This window comes from Castor canadensis, chromosome 5, assembly GCF_047511655.1.
Source record: "Castor canadensis chromosome 5, mCasCan1.hap1v2, whole genome shotgun sequence".
Taxonomy (NCBI): domain Eukaryota; kingdom Metazoa; phylum Chordata; class Mammalia; order Rodentia; family Castoridae; genus Castor; species Castor canadensis.
In genome coordinates, this window is record NC_133390.1 from 79,322,573 (window position 1) to 79,345,039 (window position 22,467).

At 34.1% G+C, this 22,467-nt stretch overlaps 1 non-coding gene across 1 annotated transcript; it reads left to right on the top strand.

The window, feature by feature from the left end:
* The first annotated feature begins 7,261 nt into the window (after positions 1 to 7,261).
* Positions 7,262 to 7,363, top strand: LOC141423602 (U6 spliceosomal RNA). Its single transcript, XR_012448447.1, has one exon. It is a non-coding gene; the product is annotated as a U6 spliceosomal RNA (small nuclear RNA).
* The last annotated feature ends 15,104 nt before the right edge of the window (positions 7,364 to 22,467 follow it).

Here is a 22,467-nt window from a genome sequence, read left to right on the forward strand (position 1 = left end):
CTTTCGCAGTGTTCCTATCTCTTATCAGATTGGTATGCTGGTCAGTGTGGTAAAGGATTCTGCCCCTCTGTCTGACATCTTAAGGGGGAGCCTTCCGGGGGTTCTTTGTGTTCTGTTTTCCTTGGCCTGATGGGCCATCTAGTGCAGGTGGGATCTCTGAAGTGGTCTCACTAGAAGGCTGGCTTGTGAGAAGTTGTTGGTCCCTTCTGTCTAAAAGTTAGGTTGCAATTGAGTCTGTGTTTGCTCACTACCAGATTATCCAATGTGATATGATATGTTACTGTTTTCACCAGGTAGCAGCTGAGGGGCTCCACAGTTGCAACTCTGGCTGGTCAGCTCCTTCCCCAACAAGGTGGAACAACTCAGTGTTGTTCACCATCCACAGTCTCACCAGATAAGCTCAGTGATTCACCATGCCCCCACTCTAGAAGATTGGCTTCTTTCCTTACCCCCACTCTCAGAGTTTGTTTCCTTACCCCACCCCTGCTTTCTGTGATTAGTTCAGCATTTTTCCCTGCTCCCACTGACAGTGGTGAATTATGTTCACTATCTGTCATTCAGTTTTGTTAGGGTGTGTGTGTGAAATATGCCCATGAGCTGTGCTCAATAATATTTCTAGGGGGGTGTGTGGTGTGTGGCACTCACCTGTTAGGTTTGCAGATTCACACAGGCAGAGTTGGGTCCAGGCCTGTGGGGAGAAATGGCAGGTGGCTCTTGCCAAGGCAGACACTCACTGGAGCTGTGCTGGTCCTGGTCCCCTGCTGGGTCCAAGGTGTAGGTACATGGTATGCATGTTACAGGTCCAGTATGTTGCAGAGTCCAGTTTGATCTTCAGTCATCTGCTTTTTGCAAGGAAAGAAAAAGAAATTTCAAAAAAAAGGGAGAAATGTTCAAAGGTTTTTCCCAAGGCAGACACACCTTAGTGCTGTGCTGTCCTGGGACTTCCCTGGCTGTTAGGTGCAATTAAAAGCTGTTTTAAGGGTCAGTACTTGAATTTTATGTGCATCCTATGTGTTGGTGGTTATTTAGTTGGCTAAAAAGAACCAGAATTACCCAAATGTAGTTATCACAACTCTAAGTGATTTCTGAAATCATGGAGCTCAGGAACTCTGATTTCCTTGCCTATCTGCACTCTTGGGTCCTCCCTTCTTTGTTTCCCTTTTATTTTAGGGTGCTGGGAATCAACACTCATATGTTCTAGGGAAGTGCTCTTATACTGAGCTATCCCACATCATCCCTATTTCTTCATTGTCTAAGGGTTTGTGTATCTCAGAATATTTTCTTCATTAAACATTTAATAGAATTCACAATGAAACTATCTGGACCTAGAGTTTTCCTTATAAGAAATTTTGTAGTTATAAGTTTAGTATATTTAATATAGAGAGAGCTATTCAAGTGGCACAATTCATCCACATGTTAATTTTGGTAAATTATGAAGTGAAATAAAGTGCACCTTGAGCAAGAGAGGTAAAGGAAAGAGAAAGAAATGAAACACACAGGTCCTCTTGTGACCATTGGGAGGAAGGGCATGAGATGTGATAAGAGAGTTCATTCCATTTTCTTGCAAATGACATAATTTCATTCTTTTTTATGGTTGAGTAAAACTCAATTGTGTAGACATAACACATTTTCTTTACCCATTCTGTTGATGGGCACCTAGGCTGGTTCCATACACTGGCTATTATAAATAGTACAGCATTAAGCATTGGTTTATATAAATATATTTATCCATATAGTAAGCTGACTTTGATTCTTTGGGGAATGTACCCAGCATTGATATGGCTGGTTCATGTGGAAGTTCAATTTTTAATAGAAACCTCCATACTGATTTCAATAGTGGGATGGATTAATTTATGTTCCCACTAGCAGTGAATAAAGATTCCTCCCCACTACCCTGTCCCACACCACCAGCATTTTTCATTTGTTTTCTTGATAATAGCCATTTGTCTAAGGCGAGGTGGAATACCAGTGCAGTTATGATTTTCCTTTCCCTGATGGCTAAGGATGTTGAATATTTTTCATGTATTTATTATCATTTATGCTTCTTCATTTCAAAAAGTATCTGCTCAGGTCATCCCCATTTTTGCATTTCTTATTTGCAGAATTAAATTAAATAATTCCAGGTCTGAAGAATTAAATTTAGTTGGTAAGGAGGATGTTTTTGCTTAAAAATTACTTGTAGCAATGCATAATGAATTTGAAAGCAATCTCTCAGTAAGATTTTTAATAAAAGTGATTAAAAACCTTATTTTTACCAAAATAAGTTATGTTTTAAAAATTCACATGTGCTTCATAAGTATAAATGTTATTATATACTTTTATTTTGTGCTTATGACATGTAAAAACAAGCATTTCCCCTTTTAAGTGGCTTTCTCATACCTTAGAGTTCAATTGGCATATCTCTCCCAGAATAGATAGTCTTCTGCTTGATCTCTGATGGTAAAGAATTTCCATATATGTAATAAACAATGTTTTATTTGCTATGAAACTTCCCATATGAATATTCTAGCTGCAGGTAACTTCACTGATAAAGTCTGTCAAATAACCAAGGAAGAGGTAATATCATTATCATACAAGCTCTTTCAGAAAATAAAATCAGGGAAAGATTATTCAATTTATTTTATAAAGTCAGAAAAACCCTGATACTAAAACAAGACAAAGGTGTTAAAATAAAGGTCATTTATATAAAAAAACTGAAGTGTATTCAACAAAAATTTACCAGATAGAATCCAGCAACATATATTTAAAAGGTAATAATTAATGAGGATTGAGGTATTAATGGATAAAAAATATTAAACAAATCAATAAGAAACCTGTGACTGTGGATACAAAGAAGTATATGACATAGTGAGCAAATGACAACTGTTGTCTCTGCTTGGATCCCACCTGCACAAATCAAGTGCAAAAATACACATTTTGAGATGATTGGTTAATGTGAGTACCTAGAAAGAGAGAGGAGGAGAGGGTGGGAAGCGAAGATGAGCCAAGTATTTCAAACACATGTTTAAAAATAGAATAATGAAACTCACTGAAATTATTTTTAAATGGGAGAGGGAGGATAAGAACATGTAACAGACAGGGTGAATTTTATCAAAGTACATTATATGCGTGTGTGGAAATATCACAATAAATCTCCTTTGTGCAATTAATATATACTAATAAGGAGAAAGAGAAAAGACAGATATCCATAAATAGATAGATGATAGATAAATAGATAGATACATAGATAGATAGATAGATGATAGATATAGAGTGAAATAAAGTCTGAGTTTTGGTTTAAAATAGTTAAAGTAAAAAATTAATTATGGATAAAGCAAATGTAGTAACACCATAATGAATCACAACACATGACAGCCTAAAACCTGAAATAGGCTCTTAATGTATTCTTTACAAAGATTAGGGTTGACAGATGTTATATTCATGATTCACAGCTTGACATTAGATCTATTTCCTTTACCTGAAAATGTTTAAAAACAATATACATTTCAGAAAAATCTGGTTTAAGGATCATGAAGTTAAGATTTTTCTATCCTAGTTGGGAAAATGTGAACTTCATTTTTTGCTTGTTTCATTTTTTTAGACAAAAGTCTCAGAATGTAGACCAGGCTGGACTTGAACTTATAATCCCCCTGCCTCAGCCTCCCAAATACTGGGATTACAAGTGTATACCCACCTGTGAAAATGTGAATTTTGAAGAGAAAAATAACAATCTGATCAATTTCATACACTTTTGTTTCTATAAACAATGTTAAGTACCTGAAGAGTGCATTTGGGTAATGATCTCACATCATCAGACTTGATTTTTGTAACCTTATAGTGTATGAAAATATAATGGCTTTCAAATATGCATTTGTAGGAATAATTGGTACGAAAGCAATATGTCGAATACAAATGAAATAGTGCTTTCTACCTTGAGCTCAGTTCTTGTGCATTGGAAAAAGAACAAAATATACTGGAATAAGGCTTTCTAGGAAGAATGGATAATGTCAAAAGAAAAAAACCTGGTTGAATAGATTATTTACATATTATTGGAAAAAAGCTTATCTTGTGCACTGAGTTCATACAGATCAAAAGGAAATGATAATTTGTGGGAATATGGCATGGTCCTATGGGCTGGTCCTTGAGTTTTTTCCCTAACAAGCACATGTAATCTGTATTCTAGAAATAACATGGACTCCCTGGAAAGGAAATGGGAGAGGGTAATTGCAGGTATATCCATCCACACCAGGACTTCATAATTAATTAACCTCACACAGTGAGGAAGGGGGGAAGTTGAAATGGCAAAGATTTTAAGGCAATATACAGTAAGAACAACAAAACCACAGCTTGTCTTTGAAAAAATATTTACCTCCATTTACTTATTAGATACTGGGCTTAATAACTTTCCTCTTAAAATGTACATGTTAATGACATTTTATACTTTTACCTGGACAGTAAATCATGAAGTTCTGAAAAGAAACGTACTCATTTTAAAGACCTCAAAAATTGATTTTCGCTATCAGGTAGATTTAGTTTGCTGTCTGCAATTAACTAGAACACTCAGAACTCTCTTAGGTGGAGACTTGAACCTGATGGTTTTAGAAAATTTGTGAATTCATTTGTTCAAGCCTTCATGGACACATTTGTTCAACTGAATACAGGCATGGTGAAGTGTTGAAAATACACAGGTAACAAGTATTTTAATGCAGCACTATAATGTTTTCTGAGTAATCTGTTTCTGGCAATAAGACTGCTGCTGATCTATTCCTCTCTCAGTATTCTGGGAGTATAAAATATAAACATAAAAGAACTTAAAAATTGTTTTTCACTACCTACCTCCTATTTCTTTTATTTCCTAACAACAGCAATTTGGTTTTGCCTTGGTGAAAAACTGTCTTCCCTCTAAAGTGAAGGTCATCAGTCAGGAGATGGGTGTCACAGTAGGCTAAGTAACGTCCCAGCATCTGGGCCTTGAGCAGAAAGCACAACAGCCTGAAATGTTCCTCCCCTCCACGTCCTCCTCAGCATTTGTTATTTGTTTTCTGGTGACTGCCATTCTGACTGTGGTAAAGGGAGGTGAAATCTCTAAATAGTTTTGATTGGCATTTCCCTGATAGCTAAATATGCTGAATTTATGTGCATATGTTTTTCAAGTCCTGGATTTGAACTCAGGACCGTCATTTTATTGGGCAAGTACTCTTACAATTGGGTCATGCGCCCATCCCTTTTTGTTTATAGATAGTGTCTATTGATTTTTTCCCCTGCTGGCCTGGGAGAGCAAGCCACCCATCTTTGCCTCCTGAATTGCTGGGATTGCAGGTGTGTACCACCATGCCCAGCTCAAGATATTGAACATTTTTTTCATGTTCATTGGCCATTTGTACTTTTTCTCTTGAAAAGTGTCTTCTCAGTTCATATGCTCATTTATTGGTTGAATTAATTTCTTTTTGTTGTTTAATTTTCTGAGTTCTTTATATAGTGTGAATATTAATTCCTTGTTGGATTAATAGCTGATGGAGATTTTCTCCTATTCTGCAGGCTGTCTTTTCACTTTAATGATTAAATATTGCTAATTATTAATTGTTATTGTTAATTATTTCCTTTGGTATGAAGAAGATTTTAATGTAATCCTACTTGCCAATTCTTCCTATTATTTCCTGAGTGATTAGAGTTCTATTCAGGAAGTCAGTGTCTACACCAGTATCTTGAAGTATTTCCCTACGTTTCCTCGGTAATGATCAATTCAGACTCAGTAAGGAGAATCCTTCCTCCTAGCTGTTTGGAGTTATGCAACACATTGTTGCTAACTTCATGTGTAATAGACACCAGAACCTACTCTTCCTGCCCAGCTGCGTCTTTCTATCTGTCACCCAATCTCTCCCTGTGCCTTTTCCTCAGCTCTCTGCAAGCCTCTGGTAAGGTCTAGTCTCCTCTACTTCCACAAACTGGGTGTTCTGTGATGCTTTTCCATTTAAGTATGCATGTATGTATGTAGGTATGTATGTATGTATGTATGTATTTACTCACTCACTTGTTTGTTTATTTATCTATTCGTCTATTTATTTATTTTGAGATAGGATCCTGTTATATAGTTTAGGCTGACCTCTACTCACCTTCCTCAGTTTCAGCTTCCTGAGTGCTGGATTATAGGTATGCACCACTATACTTGGCTTTGTGAAACTCTTAATGTGAATTTTCCATTATAGAGTTCTTAAAATTTCACATGCTTGTCAAATGGATATCATGATGTTCTCACAAAATGAAAAATTGGAGGTTAATCTCATTTTCCATGGATTCCAGCTTTTCCATTGACTGCTGAGAATTGAGAATTGTCACTAAGAAGAACAACCCTGACATCCAGTGAAGTCCACGACCCCTCTTCAATACACATGTCACAGGCTATGATCTCAGCTAACTGATGTGAAGCTCTTTCTTCTAAACCTTCATTCCAAGGGAAAAGCAGGTAAGTCACAATTGCAAACCTGAGCATCTATTTGTTTAAAAACAACTGCAGCCTCCTACCTAAAGCTAGAAGGATTCCAAATGAAAAGTCAGGAGTTCTTTTTTAAAATTTTTCCTGTCTGTACTGAAGATTGAATTCAGGGCATTACATTGGCTAAGCAGGCACTCTACCACCTGAGTCATGCCCTCAGTCCGTTTTGCTTTAGTTAATTTTTGGATAGGTCTCACATGTTTGCCTCCCACACAGCGTGGATTAATTGTGCACCACCATGACTGACATATTTGTTGAGGTGGGGGTCTCAATAACTTCTGCCTGTGCTGTCCTTGAAACATGATCTGCTCTATCTCCACCTCCTGAGAAGCCAGGATTACAGATGTGCATCATCTACTGAGCCAGAAATTCTTTGAAACTAAACTATCATGAGGGTACAACATTTGACCTAAATAATTTGAGAAACTTTTAACTGTGCATTTATACAAGTATCTGAGTAACGATTGCTTAATTACCACAAATTTTTCTCAATGGTTGAGAAACAATTGTAAAAGAATACAAATGAAAAATACATACTCATTAACTATTTGGTTTTAGACAGGTGACTTAAACGCTCAAGGATTTGATTGAATTATCTTTAAAATAGAAACAAATGTTGAAAGTAAACAAATGAGACCAAAATATGGATAAATACATGTTTAGATAAATATAATATTTTATATGTGGATTTAGGTAGTACTATTTTTTCATAATTCAGAAAAAGAAGCTGAAGAAATACAAAATTAAAATGGCTGTATTAACATTAGCGTACATAAATTGTTCAGGTACTTGCTTCAGCATCATATATACTAAAATTGGAACAATCCAGAGAAGATTAGCATGACCCTTGTACAAAGATGACATGCAAAATTTGGAAAGTTTCATATTTTGGGGCTTGGGCCATGGCTCCAGGCATATTTTTGAGTGCCTGCCTCACAAGCTCAACCCCAGCACAGCATAAATTGTTCAGAAAAGGAGTTGAATGTTATAACATTAAAAAACTAAAAATGTTAGCAATTAAATCTCTCTTCCTCTTTGTCTCTTTGAGATGGCTGATTATGGATATTTTAATTTCTCTAGGCCACAAAGTTGGTATCAGCTATCAGGGACTCAAACTTAGTGTCTAGTCATCTTTCCACTGCTGAGTAAATCTTTAATTTCATATTGGTCTTCAATTCAGTCAGTCAAGATAGAGCTTTGAATATGAAGCATCTATGACAAGGGCAACCTTTTGTGTTTTCAATCACTGACAATTTTTGGGCCTCTTGATTAAATACCAGTCTTAGTCTCTCTTAATTTTATTCCTGACACCCTTAAAAATAATCATGATGCCTAAGAATCATTTAGAAAGTGTTTTAGGTTCATAAATCACTTCTGCTATACCATTTTAAATTGCCTTCGCCATGAGGAAAGCAAGGAAGATATTATGTTTCTGCTTCACTGAGGGTAAAAGATTCCTCCTGTGAGTATCCCCAGGATTCTCTGCAGAGAAGCTGGGTTTCCTGCTGCTCATAACTTGACACACAGCTATTGAGCCCCACAAATTGGTACAAATTACAGAAATGTTGGTAGCCTCTTCTAAAGAATGCAAATATTGTCATTTACTAAATTACACATTTGTTTAAAATCTCATTAAAATCTTTTGAAATAATCTGGCTCCTTCTGAATAATGTCAATGTAGCAGAGGAGGGAAAAGGAGAGAGATGGTAAAAGTAATTGAGTCTGATTCAGGTTCTGAATCAGACAGACTCATCACAGAAGAATCAGATACATCCTTTCCCCATGTTGGGACTTCATACTCATCAAATGAAATGAATCAGCCTTGACTAATGACTTCATCCACAAAGTCCTCTGGTGAAGAATGGTGAACATCTAAAATGAGAGTCGGGGGAACATAGGTATACTTCTTTATTCACGCTAAATAGGTTTCTTAACTATGTAAGGGTGTTCACACGTTAATTATATATCAGAACTACTCTAATATTATTTTCTAAATGCATTAGATTCAAGATAGATTTTATATTTTTTATATTTTTTTTGTTGATTTCCTTTATTGTCTCAGAAAGGCTGTAAATGCATTATTGTGGAACTAAATTTGGCAGAGTCTTCTTCATATATTTGAATCTTCTCTGTTCATTCCTGTATGTGGGAATTCTTCCATCTCTACAGAAATACTAAAATAAAGTGAAAAAATACTGTGAGTAAAGACAAAGATTATGACTGTTCTCCATCTGCAAGATCTCCCTAGTTTTCAATGTGAGGGTTATTATGGATCAAGTTTCTCTAGTGCAGCAACATCCTAAAGAGTTTATTGACAGCAAAAGTTACAAGAGAAAAAACAGAAAATAAATAAATAATGTCCTCAAAAATGCTGTTTTTTATGCATACAATGTAGATATGTATTTATTTGCAATCCTGAGGATAGAACCCAGGGCCTCCACCTTGCTACTCAAGCAATCTGCTACTTAAGTCATGACCCCTATCCCTTTTTGTTTTATTTTAATTTTTGAGATAAGATCCTTCTAAACTTTGCTTGGGCTGGCTTTGAACTTGCAATCCTCCTGCTTCTGCTTCCAGAGTAGCTGGGATTATAATGGGAACCACCATATCCTGCTAGGAAATACAATTTCTTGAGGTTAAGCCACTCTGTTTTTTTCTTAATGTACTTTTTATCTTTATTGGATAAATTTGAGAAGCTAATAAAGCCTGATTGATTCAATAAATTGCTAATGCTTGATGAACACTCAACAAGTCCTCATAAAAAAGTTTAGTGAAGGAATGGATAAACAAATGGACAAATAAAAATTCTGTCATTTTTTTGAAAAAATAAGTAACTCATTACTCAGAGGAAGAAAATTTATGCAACATTCATTGTTTTACATTTTTCTTATTATTTTTAAGCTTCTAAACAAAGAGAACAAAAATACTTTTTAGATTTAGATGTTTGGATTTATTTTAGTCACTAAAATAGACTATAAAAATGTTTTAGTTTGTGTTTCTTATTTTTCCATCTAGTAAAAAAACAAGATATGTGTTCAAAGTCAATTAGGTACATTTCAGAAATTTCAAAGAATATACAAAACAGAGGCCCTGAATGCATGCAAAATTACATAATTTATCTCTAGCATCCACAACAATGTGGAAAATCATAGTAAAAAATGACATATTCAAAGATGAATCAACCTGAGTCTTCAGATATGGCACATTTTATTCCAGATGTCTGTTTATTTAGAGGTGGATTCCAGATGTTTCCTCTCAGCCTTGCCTTTTATGACCCTGTAGGTTCATTAGACCCAATTGAGGGAATATTGCTTACCACCAGTCAGCTCACAAAGCCTCAAGGATTAACACAAATGGGCTTCAGAACTGTAATGATGATGCATTATGTACAAATACCTTAAGCATTCTGACTTTTCCTGTACCTTCTACTTTTTGTGATCTCTCTACTGCAAGAAATTTTCTAGAACATAAGAAGATCTAGGTTTAAGTCAAAGCCATGACTAAGTTGTGACATCCTGAATGAATTTTTTTTCAGTATAGAAATACTAACAGTAAATTGTAAAATGTTACCACTGGATTAGTCTGTTTTAGGTATTCGATTCTATAAGTCAATTAATTAGAAATTATATATCATGAAGACTCTTTCAAGAAATACATGTAAAGGAACTATGGTTTAAAACTGAAAGAAAAGTTCTGGTCTCTCAAACATCTTGGTCTTTCTTCTTCCTTCCCTCCCTTCCTCTCTTACTCTCTCTCATTCTCCTCTCTCTTTTCCTTCCTTTCTTCCTTCCTTCCTTCCTTCCCTCCTTCCTTGCTTCCTTTTTTCATCACAGGGGTTTAGCTATATAACCTAGACTAGCCTCAAACATGTAATCTTTCTGCTTCTGCATCTCTTCCCAGTGTTAGGATTACAGGTGTGGGTCACTACATAGGACAATCTTACAAATGTAGAATATGTAATAAAATTTGCCACTGTCTTGCATGTGGCAAAGCTCTTTCAGCATACCCTAAAGGGCAGAATACTTTCTCTAGGCCTAAGGGACTCAGTCTTTCTTCACATGACAACTGGAATTCTACACTAATTTCCTTATGCCTTCTGCCAAACTGAAGAAGTGGGGTAAAGATGAATTGGGATCTTCCTCTTCTGAAATTTGATAAGCAGCTTTTATCATTGTTGTTCTTTTGTTACAGATTTTATTTAGTAGAAGCTGAATTTTCTTGATAGCATTTTCAGAAATGGTTTACAAATGTCTATGTTTATGCAGGATATGGGTAATGTACTCAAACCATTACATATTTCTTCTCATCTTTTCTTCTGAAAAATCATGGTTTGTGAACATTTTACGTGATCACATGCATACATTTATTCATGTGACCTTGGATATCTCAAATTGCCATCGAATCAAAGTCTACTGAAGGTTTTCTTTAACACATAGTATTATTTATTGTTGTTCAAAATAATTATGTAGCAATCATTGTATAATGAATATTTCATGGCAGATACGCCTAAAAGGCTCACACAGTATGTGAAATAAAGAAAATTCTTGTAAGAATGAAATAAACAGAATTTCGTGAAAATCCAAGGGATAGCTGTAAACATTCTGCTGCTATTTACAGGTCATTATAGTATGAAGTCATGCAGAAAAATACTTTTCATAATATTTATTAGTATTTCATATCTATAATTTTAAGATTTCAGGATAAGCCATTCAGTTAAAATCTGAAATAGACGGTTTATTATTTGAATGACAAGGCAAGATTTGGATCACTAACTTTTCTATTAGTTAGTAATGTGTAAAGGATAGAAACCATTGTTTTAAACTTGGCCATACTGATAAAGACTAATACCCAGTGTAGAGACAAGATGCCTTGGCTAAGAGTCAGGAAGCTTGGATCTTCTTTACATTTGGCCACAGATAAGTCTTGGTCAAGTACAAAAGAAGTTCTACTAAGAGGTTTTTTACTTATGTACTTATTTTTCTGGTGCTGGGGATGAACCCAGGACCTTGTGCATGCTAGAAGAATACTCTATTAGATCATCGTATTAAGTGACATAAGCTAGATTCATAAAGGTAAACATTGCATGCTTTCTCTCATATGTGGAATCTAGATTATAAAAAATGACATGAAGTAGAAGGGAGACTACTATTTGGTGGGGGAAAGGAATCTGTAAAAGGGGGAAGGGCCAAGAGAGGGTAATGAGGTATGAATCTGATTGAAGTACATGTATGAAAACATCATAATGAAATCCATTATTTTACAGTTATTATGATAAAAAGTTGTCCTAAGCTTATCTTAAGTACTTTGCAGTCTACATCTACAACACATAGGCCATTATATCTATGCTAATAGGCTCCTATTCTAAATCAATACAATTTATTGTTCATTGTAAGCAAATACCAATCACCATGCTTAGGGTTGTGAAAGCTTTATACAAGAACATATATTTACTTTTATAATGATTAAAATAACATCACAAAAAATTAAGCCATGTTGTCATCCATTACGAAACTGGGGGTGGGGGGGGGGTGTTGTACATTTCTGCCAGGAAGAATTGAGAGGAACTCCTCATACAAGCTCAACTGTGTCACCATCTGTTTGAGGGGAAAAAAAAAAAAAACCTAAAACCTGTCTCCTGAGAAGAAAAAGAGTCTGAATGCTGACAGCCTGAACACTCAGACTAAACCGACAGGGCAAATAAACCCTTTCTGGGCTCTGCCTCTCACAATCATGTTTCATAGATACTCAAAAATGTTTAGCTATGAGGCATCCTTGAAGAAGCAGAAATGCAAGGTGAAGCAAAAGAACAGAGAACCCTCTATGATAGAAAAAGTACAAGGTTAATTAACACCACAAAGAAAGGTCAAGGACTGTGTGGGTTTTGAGTTTAGTGGTTTGATGGAATGCTACTTCAAAAATTCTGACCAAGACACAGCTTTGTTTTGTGAAGATAGTAGCAATGAGTTTCATTTGAAAGACCTACATCACTGAGAGTTAATGTCCACTTATCCAAGCTTTGCTGGGATCCATTCAGACAGACAAACTTCTTTCACTGCAATGAGTAATAATATACAAAAGTTATTTTAGATGTACAATCGTAAATTGCCCTGAATATTCCATAAGCAGTTCTTTAATTCTTCTTAAAATGTCACTATGTTTTATAATTACATTTAATTAGTAGCAGAACTCATTATTCTAAACTTCTAGAATGTTCTAGAATGTATACAGATTTGATGATCAGACATCAAAGCCAATTTCTGAAAATGTTACTTGATAATGTTTTCCATAAGTCTTCAGAGAAACCTCTTTAGGGCACTTCAGGTTTGCTCAGCCAGAGTACAGCTGTTGTATACATATTTTCAAATGGAGCCATTTTCCTATTCATTCACATTCATAAATTTATATCAGTAAATGGAATATAATAAATTTAAGAAGTCTCTGGACAGTTTTATCCCTTGTCATCCTATTCCCAGTTTTATATTTGGGAAGTTCAATCTGAATCCTCTTTGAATAAGTAAGGAAAAAATTAGCTTAGAATTTTACCACTGATTCCCTTCTGGAGAAACACATTAAAGTTTAATGTGTATTTCAGATTCAGCTCTACTTTAGTAACTGAATGGATATCTAACATGAAGTCTTGGAAATGTGTGCCACATAAAAATGGTCATGTAAAATTTAACAATGGAATAATTGCTAGAAGATTCTTTACAGGGCAAGGAAGAACGCAGCTAGCATTTTTACCATATCTGTTTCTTTCTATCCAGTCTAATTTTATTTTGTTAAAAGAATCATGGAATTCACATTGAGTCCCTTGTTCTCTTCTATAGCATGTTCTGATACAGTAATGAGACTTTTCTTTTCCCCAGGGCAGCAAACGGTAGTTTAGATGTCACTATTAACTTTCACAGCTTGTTTTCTTAGTATCCTAAATGTATTTTTCATGCAAGAAAGATTACACTGTGTTACATTTGGCTGCTGTTCTGATTTTGCTAATAACAAAAGAACACTCAAGCATTCCATGAGCTCCCAACTTTCCAGTTGTTTGCCCAGTCTTTATTTCTTTTATTTTTTTAATATCACTTCTTATACTCTCATTAAAACAGTGAACAGAAACTTATAAAAATTATCTGCCTATGTACCTTAAGATAATCAATTAATACTTTTTTATATTCTACTAAGTCTCTTGGTTTGTAAACCTGGAAATATTTGGATGGATTGGTGGTTCTTAAATCTGGCTACATGAATCTGGGGTGAAGCCTAGGTTTTTTTCAAGTTCCCAAAGTGATTCTCATACTCAGAAAGTTGTCCGCTATCACCAATAGAACAGAGAATGCGAGCTTCCTTTCCAGTTCTGAGATTTTTATGATCCTAAACTGTCTGCTTATGGTAGACAACACTTTCAGATGTAAAATTGATTGTTTTGCTATAATGTACCAGGTTTTGAGTTCCTATTCTATGGGAGATTACATGTTTTCTTCAGTATAACAATGTTTTGAAACAGGTGACCTCAAGTATTTTTTGAGAAGCATAAGTTTTAAAAGACCCACAGGAAAACTTTTCTGAGTTTAACAGTCACTGTATCCTGTTAAGGCTGTGATGGTTCATTCTTGGAATAGTTTCATGGCTTAAGCTTCTTACATTCATGAAGTTACAGATCAGGGATAGAGGTGGGGGTAACACAAAAAGACAGATGAAAATCATTAAAATAATATTCACAATTCAAGGTAATAATTTTATATTTCCAAAAATACTCAGGTTTCTTAATCCAGTCACTGTAAATAAGCCTTTGAATTTAATTTGTTTCTTTATCATGATTATTTTGTCTCTACTAAAAGCCATGCAATTAGGTTTTGGAAAAGTTGTTAAATTAATTTTCAGTTCTGTCTGAAAACCATCTCTAAACACCTCAGGAATGTGACTTCTCACTCAAACCTTGGCATGCCATCATCTAGACTTCTCTATAAAATAGCATACGACCTTCTTCACTGGGACTGTGAGCGTGATGCCTTCTTCCTTCCACAGAGTCAGTTCATTAAATGCTGGAATTGTTCCTTCTTTGTTTTTGTTTAATCTCTGAACTCAATTTAAGTCAATCAGGAATTATTAATTGTGAGTTATTTCTTATATACTCTTAGAAATTAGCACTTCAACCAAAGCACTTCTTTACAAGCAACAAAAATTACTTATGATAAATTTAAGGTGAAATGGGAAATGGAAAAGGGCACCTTCAAGATGGCTGAAGAGCTAGTGTTAGAGCCTACAAAGAAGCCAAAACAAGTCTGAAATCATGTTATAGAATGGTTTTCATGATGATACCGTGAGAGAGCCCAAGATTAACACCATCAATACTAGAAACTGAACTGAATTGTCACTGAGCACTTCCTCACAAGCATGGATTCCTTAACTGTTTTATGCAAATAGTTTCTGAGTCTAAACTTGGGTTGGTGTGAGAGTAATGTGCCTATGTTCTACTCTTTCAAGAAGGTAGGCTGGGAAAAATCAGTATTTGAGAGCTTTTGGCTTTCAAAGAGGGAGATGATCTCTGGTTTTTTCCAGACACTGGAAAGAAGAGAGAACTCTTTGATTGTTTAAATTCAATGTATATTTTTCTTCAAAAACGTGAAACCCTATCTGAAAAATAACTAAAGCAAAAAGGGCTGGCAAAATGGCCCAAGTGGTAGAGCAAGCAGAAAGCCCTGAGTTCCAACCCCAGTGCTGTCGAAGAAGAAACAGAAGGAGAATAAGAATGGGGGAATAGGAGAAGGAATAGAGACAAAACTACAACAGTTTTATTTGTCCTATCTCCTAATCACTTCTTATTGAGATAAAATTATTTTCCTGAATATTTCAACAGAATTTCTCTTACAGCCTATGGACCAGGGCTATGTTTTCTTGCATAGGTCTAAACTAATCATTGGTAAAAGAAGTAGAATGTTGATTATTGTCTTATACCCTCACCCCTTGGAGCAATAGGAAGCTCATCCTGATCATACTTCTATCAGATAAATTGAGTGGAAAATCAGATTTATGAGGTGTGGAAATGCTGCTTTGTATCCAATATCTCTGCCATATTTAGTGTTTCATGTTCTTCAGCTTCTTAATCTCTAACAAAAAAAGATCTGGTTTAAATTACCTTTAAAGTTCCTTAAAATGCTTAAATTAGCTCATTTAAGAAAAATATAACTGCTGTCTTTAAAGATCATTAAACCCTAACAGAGATTAAAAAACATAACTCAAATTTGAAATAGAGTACATATATATATATGCCTCTATGTATATATAATAAAACATTATTGTATATAATATGTATATATATATAATATATATTATAAAGATATAAATTATAATAGGATCATACTGAGGGATCCATTATTAGCTATATGTAACAAATTCTTAATAGATAAGGATTAAGAATAAAAATTTATAGGCAGAATATGTTTCCATTAAGGATGCAGCATGAAAATCTTATAAAACTCTGAAAAATAACTGACTCCAAGGGGTGTGAAAGAGTATTTTTGTGCTGTCCATGTTTCAATTTAAAAATAACTGATGATGAACAATTTCTTTAATTTTTTGCCACAAGCCTTTTCCTTAATGTTTCCATTCATATACAATCAAGAAAATCTTCTAAAAGCTTTGCAATTTAGTTTAATTTTAAAATAATGATATCATTTCTAACAAATCTTACAGAGTTTAGAAATTGCTTTTTCATTTATTATCTCATGTAGTCTACTTGTCTTTAAAGTGTAGATTAATTGAACAGTCCCATGTTCTCATAGAAGCCACACTGTAAGGTGGATAAGCAAGCCTTTTTTATTTTTTATTTTTTAAGAGAAGACACAACTGAAGCCTATAAGTCATATAAGTAATTTCCAGAGTTGAGAGATTAGCATCCAGATTCTTTGGCTCCAAATTCAATTCTCATTGTGCCACATAATTTTTTTTCAAAAGAAAATGATATTCAATTCCAAAGGCTTAGGTTTAATTAAAAATTCAGCTGCAATTGGATGGAACTTTTTCTTTCCTTACACAGGGTCCAAAATATTCAATTATTTATGTTCTACTTTAAAAACAAGATAATTGCATAGAGTAATTTTCCTTAAAGGGAGTGAAAAATCAGTTAAAGTGATGTTTAACAAAATAAAATCTCTAAAACTCACCATGGTGAATACTGTAGTGGGGCCAGTAACTTCCCTGTATGAGGGAAGTTATCTTGGGCTGATTAGTAAAGACTAGGATTCATGCCAGATTCCTTCCACTGACCATGTGACCCAAAGGACAGACGTGTTCTCTTCTAATTTCAGCACTGTAAGAGATTATCTATCGCTTATGTATTTTCTTAGGTATACATTTTGAATAAAAATGATCAAAGAATCATAGAATATCAAAATAATAAGGTGCCTTCAGGATAATTTATTCCAATTGCCTCTAACTGCAAGGGTACCTTAGTGTAGGGAAGGAAAGTAGCTGGCCTAGACCTACAGTCTTGAACAAAATTAGCATGCTTTATTCATGTGGTCATGGCTGGCAAAAGTTGCTTAGTTTCATAGTAGGTGTTCCTAGTATTTTCTCCAGAATAGGTATCAGAGAGCAAAACTCATGTAAGATAAACAAATTCTTACTCTACGGTCCTTTATTTATTTAGTAAGCATTCATTCACTGCACAGAACATGTTTGGATTGTTCCTGACACTATACTAGGTATTGGATTTGGAAAGGAAAAAGAAATTATACAAGTTCTCTGTTCTCCAGAAAGATACCATCTCCTCTGAAAGGAGTGTGCCTTAAAGTTAAATAGGAAATAAACAGCTAAGTGTTGAACCCTAGGGTAGACATTAAGAGGAATACCAAAATGCATGGGGCAAAGATGGATATATTTAAAACCTACTAGAGCATGGAAGCTCAGAGCCATGTTACAATGCAGAAAGAATGCCCTCAGCAGATGTCCTTGCAGTGGTCATGAACATTCCAACCCTGGAAGCATGAGCGAAATACATCTTTATTCTTTATAAATTACCAAGTCAGTGAGATTCAGTTGTAGGAACAGAAAACATACGAACACAGGAAAAAATAGTTGAATTCATTGTTTGACAGTGCTAATAAACCTTAAAAGGGATAATGTGAGTGTTTGAAATGTCAAACTTGAGAAGAATAATTCTTCCTGGTCTTCTTTTAGATCCGCTTTTATCTCTACATTTCATTCACCCCTTTCACCAGAAATACTGATGTTTTAGAAAAGGTTATTTGCTTTGAATTTGTTCTATGTCACATTTTGACTTGGCAGAAGGATGAGTACCTTCTGATGGTTAAAGATATAAACCCAATGCAAGAATGAATTTTTCCCTGGAAGACTACAATGTTAACATTTTAGGAAATTTGTCATGCACATTTGCCAGGAAAAGCATACTTTGTTTCTTTTGTGGTAAACCAGTCTGCTATAAATAGTGGAACCATCTTTCTCTATGGAATTACAGAAGTTGAGTACATTTAACACCTTCTAAGTAGAAGAACAAAGAATAATAAAAAGAAAACTAAGCACATAGCCATAAATGTTCTTAGGATTCTGTGCAAATTACAAATCACAAGAGATCAATTCATAAATAGGAGAAATCGCACAGATTTGCCAAATTTTTCATAATCTCTCTTATTTGCAATCAAAGTGATACTTATGACTTTGAGGTAATTTCAGAAAAAAGAAAGGTCATTACATGTCATAGACTATGCAGTCTTTAAGTAGCAAGTAGTTTTCTTACAAACAAAATATATAGCCAATTTTTAAAATAAAGAGTAAAATGTAATTTCTTTAGGAAATCTTAACAAGTTTTACAAAATATGTTGAAATCACATTGTATTCAGTGACTTATATCATATGTAAAAGACAAATTGTTATACCACATAAAAAGAGCAAGCAAGACTACACTTCACACTTTTATAAGAAACCTCCTTATAAAGGTACAGTAAATTAAAAGTAAAAGATGGAAATATACCATGTAAAATAAATAGAAAGCAAGGTATAGAGGCTATGTAAGTATAAACAATACTTCCAAGAACAATGGCAGTAATTTTTTGATAGAGGTTCAACTTACCAATGGTCAAAAAAAAATTCCCAAATTCATTTTCAGCCAAATCTGTGCTTTCATGTACATGAAACAAACCCCTGGAAATGAAATGAGAAGTAAATTGAAAATGATACTTGACATTTTCAAGCTTTTCTCTTACTAATTAGTAGAAAAAAATAAGCAGAAAATCATTAATATCGTGGAAGACCTGAACGACCTTAAGGAAATTGACCAGAATGTCACTGTACCCAAAATTAACGGAGTATTGGTTTGTCGGTTGCACATGGAACACTCATTAACTTTTTTTTACCATTAAACAAATCTCAATAAATTCAAGTCTCTGAGTTATACAAGATATGTTCTCTGGTAACAATGTCATAAAAGTAAAAATCTGTACCCGAAAAATATCAGAAATAGTCTTATATTTGGAAGTCAAACCGTTCCTTTCCATATAACTCATTAATCAAAAAAGAAATAACAGAATTAAAAATATGCTGAATTGTACTAAACTGAAAACACAATATATAAAATCTGTAGAATCCAAACAGAGTGGTGTGTAGAAGGAAACATATTTCATTAAAATACATCAAAAGTTCCCAAATAGCTGGGGGCGTGCCTCAAATGCAGGGGTGCCTGAATTCAAACTCCAGTACCACCAAAAAAGAAAAAAAAAGCTATAAAATTATCCAAGTCAAAAGTATAAGCTTCTACTATGAGAAAGTAGAGAAAGAAAATTGAATCAGAAAGTAAACAAAATAAACAAGACAGAAAGTCAATACAAATAGTTAAAAGCTAGTATAAGAGAAGTATAATCAGACTGTGGCTGCAGTTCTGTGATAGGATGCTTGCTTAGCAAATGGAGGGCCTTGGAGGATTTTCTTATTTGTTTGCAAAAATAAAAACAAATTAATCAATACAATGTTTTAAAAAAAACAAAAACAGAAAACAAAAAACAAAGGCAGGCATGGTGGCATATACCTGCTCACACACCCCAACATTCATGAAGGGGTTCCAAGTAGTTCCAGGCCTCTCTGGGCTACATAGTAAAACCTTGTTTCAAAATAAATAAATAAATAAACAAACAAACAAAAAGGCTCTGGTGGCTCATTCCTATAATCCTAGCTACCTGAGAGGCTGATATCAAGAAGATTGTGGTTTGAAGTCAATCACAGTAAAAAAAAAAAAAAAAAATTGCCGAGTGTGGTGGGTATGTGCCTATCATTCCAGAAACAGTCCAGTCCAGCCTGGGCAAAAAGCAAGATCTTATCTCCAAAATATCCAGAGTGAAAGGAATGTTGGTGTGGCTCAAATAGTAGAGTACCTTCCTAGCAAGCATAAAGTCCTGAGTTCAAACCTGAGTACTGTCAGAAAAAAATTAAAATAATTGAATTTTTTAAAAATCCAGTTTTTAAAAAGTGGTAAAATAAAAAAACTTTATCCTGATTTAATATGAAATGAAGAGGGAAAAAATTGATTGTCAATATTAGGATTAAAAGACTGAATGTCATTGATATACTATGACATTAAAATAGTAACAATGGCATTTTATAAACAAATTTGCAATAATGATTCAATAAGTGACACTAAATGGACAAATATAAACTACCAATAATCATTACAAAGAAACAATATGAGAAACCCTAATTCTATTAAAAATTGGATTCGTATTTTAAAAGTCAGTCTTTGAATTCATAGTCAAAAACTAAAATTGACTTCAGTTTAAAACTGACTGGGCCTTTCCAATACAGTTATGTGACCTCATTAGCAATTTCTATTAAAAATTTTGGGAAAAAAATAATGCCAGTCAACCCAAAGTATTCCAGAAGAGTAGAAAAAGTAAGAATTTCAATTCACTTTAAAAGGCCAGGATAAACCAATACTGAAATAAGAAAAAAATATTAAAGCAAAACTAAGACCAATATCCTAGAGAAATATAAAGGAATATTTAACAAAATTTCAGCAAAAATCCAAGACTATATTAAAAACAACCATGTCAATGCAGATAATCTAGACAAAAATTAACAAGAAATGTCCGAGTTAAAGAGCCACATCAAAGGACTCAACAGACATCTACAAAATATTCCATATAATAACTACAGAACATATTCTCTTCTGCAGTCTATGGTACTTTGTCCAAGATAGATCATATTCTAGGACACAAAACAAGTATTAAAAAATACAAAAAAGTTTGAAATAATTTATTGGATCCTATCAGATCATGATGAATAACACTAGAAATCAACAGGAAGAGAAACCACAGAAAGTATACAAATACTTGCAAATACTTGGAGATTGATCAAAACACTTGAATGATCAGTGGGTTAGCTGAAGAAATTGGGAATGGGAAACTAAAATCTTCCTAGAGTCAAATGAAAATAAAAACATCACCTTTCAGAATCTGGGGAATATAGCAAAAGCAGTTCTATATGGGAAATTTTAGCTATGAGAGCCTACATTTAAAAATCAGAGCAATCACAAGTAAATAATGTAATGATGCCCCTCAAGGACTTAGAAAAGCAAGAACAGGCTGACCCCAAAATAAGAAGGAAAGAAACAACAAAGAGTAAGGGCAGAAGGTAATGAAATGGAAATGAAAGGATCAAGGCAAAGAAACAAAAACTTGGTTCTTTGAAAAGACAAGCAAGATTGACAAACCCTTAACCAAACTAACCAAAAGAGAGACTTAACAAAGCAAAACCACAACCATCTCAAAAGGTACACAATAGTAATTTGACTAAGTTCAATGTCAGTTCAGGACTGGGGAAAGGGAATTTTTTTTAATCTATGAGAAAACTACTTCTAATATCACACTTTCTTTTTTTAAATGTTAGTGTTTGAACTCAGGGCCTTGCACTTCTTAGTCAAGCACCTAACACTTGAGCTACACCTCCAGTTAATATAATACTTAGTAGTAATAAGAAGTAGTTGTTTTCTAATGAGATCCACACCAAGGCATGGATGTCCAAACCTCACTTTTATGTAATATAACAATGGAGTTCAGAGCCTATGCAACATGACAAGTAAAATAACTAAAAGGCATACAGACTGGAAGAGATAAATTTAAACTAACTTTAATCAAAAACAACCTTCTCAACTAAGCAGAATATACTAAGAAAACTACAAAATAGCTATCAGAATTAATAGTTTAGCAGGGTTGCAGGTATAGATCCTTACACTTCTTAGTGTTTTTACAATGTTATTAGAAAAAATAAGTGGAAAATGCAATTTAAAATGTACATTTTTTAAGTCAAGAAATATGAATACTTACCAGTGAATTTCAGAACTTATATGCAAGGTTTGTATAATGAAAACTACAGAACATTACTGAGAGAAACTAAATAAATGAATATATAACACAAATAAAAGCATCTGAGAACTCAGTATTGCTAAGCTGTCAACTCCCCTTGGTGGTTTTATATTTTTTATTAGCATATTATAGTTCTATAGGGGTATATTGTTACATTTACATAGGTATTTACAATATATCTTAGTTAGGTTCACCGCCTAAATGTTTCTTCTTTATCACCCCTCCCTCCCGTTAGAACAATTTCAACAGGACTCATTGTTCTATTTTCACACATGAATGTAAAACACTGTCACCGTAATTACCCTTCTTTACCCTTTCCTTATGTCTGTCCCCCTCCCATTGGTACCCACCTCTGGACAGGATCTGTTTTCCTTCCTGTTCTTCATTTTTTAAAACAGACATTTTTGTTAGTTTATGATAGTTATACTGGGGTTTTCATTGTGACATTTCCATATATATGGAATATTTATATTATACACCAAATTGGGTAATCTCCTCCATTATTTTCCCAGTCCCCTTCTTATGTTAACTCCTACATGTTTAAATATTCCATGTATAGAATGTTCCATGTTTAGAAAGTTAATCAACCACATTCACCTTCTTCACTTTTTTCATTCACCCTCCCCCCCA